Here is a 5,000-nt window from a genome sequence, read left to right as displayed (position 1 = left end):
CTCAAGAGCACCCTGGTAGGATTGCAACGGGGTCCGCCTCGGGACGCACGAGCACGCACGAGGCGCGTCGCACGCCTTCAGCTCGCCCCACCGGCAGGACGTCCCACGATACATGCCAGTTAAACACCGACGGGCGGTGAACCAACAGCGTGGGACACAAATCCAACTACGAGCTTTTTAACCGCAACAACTTTAATATACGCTATTGGAGCTGGAATTACCGCGGCTGCTGGCACCAGACTTGCCCTCCAATAGATACTCGTTAAAGGATTTAAAGTGTACTCATTCCGATTACGGGGCCTCGGATGAGTCCCGTATCGTTATTTTTCGTCACTACCTCCCCGTGCCGGGAGTGGGTAATTTGCGCGCCTGCTGCCTTCCTTGGATGTGGTAGCCGTTTCTCAGGCTCCCTCTCCGGAATCGAACCCTGATTCCCCGTTACCCGTTACAACCATGGTAGGCGCAGAACCTACCATCGACAGTTGATAAGGCAGACATTTGAAAGATGCGTCGCCGGTACGAGGACCGTGCGATCAGCCCAAAGTTATTCAGAGTCACCAAGGCAAACGGACCGGACGAGCCGACCGATTGGTTTTGATCTAATAAAAGCGTCCCTTCCATCTCTGGTCGGGACTCTGTTTGCATGTATTAGCTCTAGAATTACCACAGTTATCCAAGTAACGTGGGTACGATCTAAGGAACCATAACTGATTTAATGAGCCATTCGCGGTTTCACCTTAATGCGGCTTGTACTGAGACATGCATGGCTTAATCTTTGAGACAAGCATATGACTACTGGCAGGATCAACCAGGGAGCTGCGTCAACTAGAGCTGAGCAGCCGGCCGCCCGGGAGTGTGTCCCGGGGGCCCGCGCGAACACGCAAGCGTCCGCTCAATTATTCTGCAAACAGGAGGAGGCTGAGCTCCCCTGCACCATACACCTCGAAACCCTCTCAGGTCCCGGCGGCGCGCAGCGCCGTCCTAAGTACTTGGTCGGGTTCGAGAGAGGCGCAATCGCCCGGGGTTTGGCGAGTAGACGCTTTAGGTGCGACCACCCGTGCTCCCAACTGAGCTTGCCGCTGCCGACAGAGGCCCGGGAGCGTGCTGTCGTGGCATTGCCGGCGGGAGACAACACGCGCCACCTACGGTGACCGGCAGCTCCAACGCCAGCGCCACAGAAGGACAAAAGCCCCACTTGGGTGCCGAAGCGAACTCTCCCAGCACAGCGCACGCGCCAACACGTCCGCACAGCTGCGATACAAACCACCTGCGAGAACCGCAGAGGCGACCGAGCAGCAGACGGCGTCGCGGCGCCGAGCGCCGGGCGGCGGCGCATCCTCAGCGCACACAGTCCTCAATCGGACCAGCACACTGCAGATGTCCACCGCGCTTCGCACCGGGCCCGCGAGGACCTACTTTGGCCGCACGGCGCCGCGTGCAGGGTGCGCCGGCGCGCAGCTGCGCCGCCTGCCGCCTCCGTCGGCCGGCGCGCCTGCCACTGGCCGCCCCCACCAGCCGGCTGTAGCGCGTGCGCCCACGCACCGCGCGGCCAGCACGCCGGGAGGCCCCCCCTCACCGGCCGGGGACGGTCCCACCCAGCCACCGCCGCGTATCGCTTCACACCCAGATGCCATTCACGTTCGTGGGCATGGTGGGTATCGCTGGAACAACCGGTTGGTAGCTCAACCGATCGTCGCCATCACTGATTCACCTCTAGCGAGAACAACCGCACCACAACGGTTTACCAGTTGTTCATTTGCGTAACGTCACCAGCAAACGTAGGCGTCCATCGCCATTTGCAAATTCAACGATTGTTGCATGCCTGTGTCAGGTGTCACGACACACTATGTCTGCCCACATACACGCAACAACATGTGCACGCTTCGCGAACACGTGGAAGGTGGCCCCCGTACGTATGCGATGTCCATTGCGCGAACGACTGTCAACCGGCCTCTGTCGCATGTCGCAGATGTGGAACGCAGTGCACCATGCTATCACGGTGTGTGAGAAGAGACGACTACGTCTGACAACACGCGCCACTACATCAACAGACGGCTCATGCTGATCGCCATCCAGGGCATACCACACTGCAATCCAGCTCTTATAGGGAGACGACACGTAGCTGAGTGCACAACATTTGGACCGCATGGTTCGCCGTTGTTGGCGCAGTCGTTGTACGGTCACATGTACCACGATGTATCATTCAGTACATGAGGACCAATGTGCAGTACAGTGTGTGATTTGGACGTACAACATCAGCGGACAGTTGACACAGGCCGTACCACAGCGTAGGCTAAGTGCTTCGCCATGCGAATGCCAATGAACAACTGCAAATGCCAATGAACAACTGCAAAGGGCATTGAGCATGTACGTCCTGCTGCCATCCACATTACAGTGTATAGCTGCAAGGTGTTTAACATGAAGCGATACACTGGGGACCGGGCAGTGCGAGTAGCAAACTATATTGCGGGGGTTGCAGTTAGGCAACACTACACTAATTTAACGCGTCGTATGACAATTACAGAGCAGGTTAAGGCCCAACGTGTGTTGGGTTAAGGCCCAACGTGTGTTGGGTTAAGGCCCAACGTGTGTTGGGTTAAGGCCCAACGTGTGTTGGGTTAAGGCCCAACGTGTGTTGGGTTAAGGCCCAACGTGTGTTGGGTTAAGGCCCAACGTGTGTTGGGTTAAGGCCCAACGTGTGTTGGGTTAAGGCCCAACGTGTGTTGGGTTAAGGCCCAACGTGTGTTGGGTTAAGGCCCAACGTGTGTTGGGTTAAGGCCCAACGTGTGTTGGGTTAAGGCCCAACGTGTGTTGGGTTAAGGCCCAACGTGTGTTGGGTTAAGGCCCAACGTGTGTTGGGTTAAGGCCCAACGTGTGTTGGGTTAAGGCCCAACGTGTGTTGGGTTAAGGCCCAACATAGGTTGGGTTAAGGCGCAACATAGGTTGGGTTAAGGCGCAACATAGGTTGGGTTAAGGCGCAACATAGGTTGGGTTAAGGCGCAACATAGGTTGGGTTAAGGCGCAACATAGGTTGGGTTAAGGCGCAACATAGGTTGGGTTAAGGCGCAACATAGGTTGGGTTAAGGCGCAACATAGGTTGGGTTAAGGCGCAACATAGGTTAGGTTAAGGCGCAACATAGGTTAGGTTAAGGCGCAACATAGGTTAGGTTAAGGCGCAACATAGGTTAGGTTAAGGCGCAACATAGGTTAGGTTAAGGCGCAACATAGGTTAGGTTAAGGCGCAACATAGGTTAGGTTAAGGCGCAACATAGGTTAGGTTAAGGCGCAACATAGGTTAGGTTAAGGCGCAACATAGGTTAGGTTAAGGCGCAACATAGGTTAGGTTAAGGCGCAACATAGGTTAGGTTAAGGCGCAACATAGGTTAGGTTAAGGCGCAACATAGGTTAGGTTAAGGCGCAACATAGGTTAGGTTAAGGCGCAACATAGGTTAGGTTAAGGCGCAACATAGGTTAGGTTAAGGCGCAACATAGGTTAGGTTAAGGCGCAACATAGGTTAGGTTAAGGCGCAACATAGGTTAGGTTAAGGCGCAACATAGGTTAGGTTAAGGCGCAACATAGGTTAGGTTAAGGCGCAACATAGGTTAGGTTAAGGCGCAACATAGGTTAGGTTAAGGCGCAACATAGGTTAGGTTAAGGCGCAACATAGGTTAGGTTGAGGCACAATATAGGTTAGGTTGAGGTACCGTATAGGTTAGGTTAAGGTACAGTATAGTTTAGGTTAAGGTACAGTATAGTTTAGGTTAAGGTACAGTATAGTTTAGGTTAAGGTACAGTATAGTTTAGGTTAAGGTACAGTATAGTTTAGGTTAAGGTACACATTGTTGTATGGAAAGGTGTAATGGGGGGGGGGGGGGGCGGCCGGTCGGTTTGTTGATTGTGATTATAGTAAGTGGATGCCTGCGGCATCATCTGATTTGCCACGTCAGGATGCACCTTTGGCTCATGACAGGCGGCGCTCCGATTCCATGCTTGTGGCAGACCTGTGTCTTTCATTCCTGCCATTGTTTGTGTGCTGTGAGAGGAGGCAGTATTGTGATGTTGGGTGCACCCCTGTGTAGGACATGTGTGGGTGTTGGTGGCTTAGCTGAGCAATGGTGGTTGTCGGGGGGGTGGGATATTCCGTTTTCTGAGTGGACCTCCCATCTGGTTATGACAGTGTGGATTGTCTCATGTGGCGGAGAGGATGCACTGGGTGTTGTTCCATGCTGGTGCTTACATATTGTCTGTGTGCGTGTTACAGGCGGAGAGTAGTGCGTGATAAGAGTGTGTGGCTGCCGTGTGGTTGTGATTGTGAGCAGAGTCTTTCAGCATGTATACGGACAGTTGTATATATTATCTGTATTCTGATGGGTCTATGTATTACTAATCAGCGCCGTGTATACGTTTAATCCGGTTCCAGTCGAAACTGTTGTATCTCTGTACATTAGTGACACGGCGAGCGCGCTATGTAGCTACTCGTCTCGGCAGCTTCCACCGGTGTATGGCAAATGATTATAAGCAATGAGTCGAGTCGTCAATACCGATAGTGTGACGTCACATGTCTGGGGTGGGGGACGCTGCGCCCTTCCGGTGGGTCATGGCCTAGAAAGACGCTCCCCACGCAGGGGGGCTTGGACTGTCATAAACTCTTCCGAGTAATATACTTGCCGTACGTTTTTGCGACTGCGAGTGCAACGCCCACCGGTACCGACATGGATGGAGCGCCTCCTAGCTGACCGCTCAGCATCGGCATTCGTACAGAGAGCAACGCGATCGCGTCTCTAGCTCGTAACTGGTACAGCTCGCAGCTCATGTATAGGGACAGCGGGAATGTCGCATATTGGACATAACTCTTCATGAAACGCAAGTTATAGGGGTGGATTGCACATTGCGACTGCGGGAAAAGTCCGCCGTTCATCCGCTGGAGTTGCGAGTTGGGCGGTTAGGGTGGGGCGCCGGTGGAGTGATTGCCGGTCGACGATTTCGTGCGGCAGAGGCG

The 5,000-nt window shown here is 54.1% G+C and overlaps 1 non-coding gene across 1 annotated transcript in view; it reads right to left on the bottom strand.

The window, feature by feature from the left end:
• The window catches only part of LOC126447520 (small subunit ribosomal RNA), a 1,910-nt gene extending 1,095 nt beyond the window's left edge, over positions 1 to 815 (bottom strand). Inside the window, exon 1 of the ribosomal RNA XR_007583729.1 lies at positions 1 to 815. This exon is cut by the window's left edge and continues 1,095 nt beyond it. This is a non-coding gene — a ribosomal RNA (small subunit ribosomal RNA).
• Between the last annotated feature and the right edge of the window lie 4,185 nt (positions 816 to 5,000).

This window comes from Schistocerca serialis, unplaced genomic scaffold (assembly GCF_023864345.2).
Source record: "Schistocerca serialis cubense isolate TAMUIC-IGC-003099 unplaced genomic scaffold, iqSchSeri2.2 HiC_scaffold_510, whole genome shotgun sequence".
Lineage (NCBI taxonomy): Eukaryota > Metazoa > Arthropoda > Insecta > Orthoptera > Acrididae > Schistocerca > Schistocerca serialis.
Note: the sequence above shows the minus strand (reverse complement) of the source record. Positions and strands in the feature narration are given on the sequence as shown.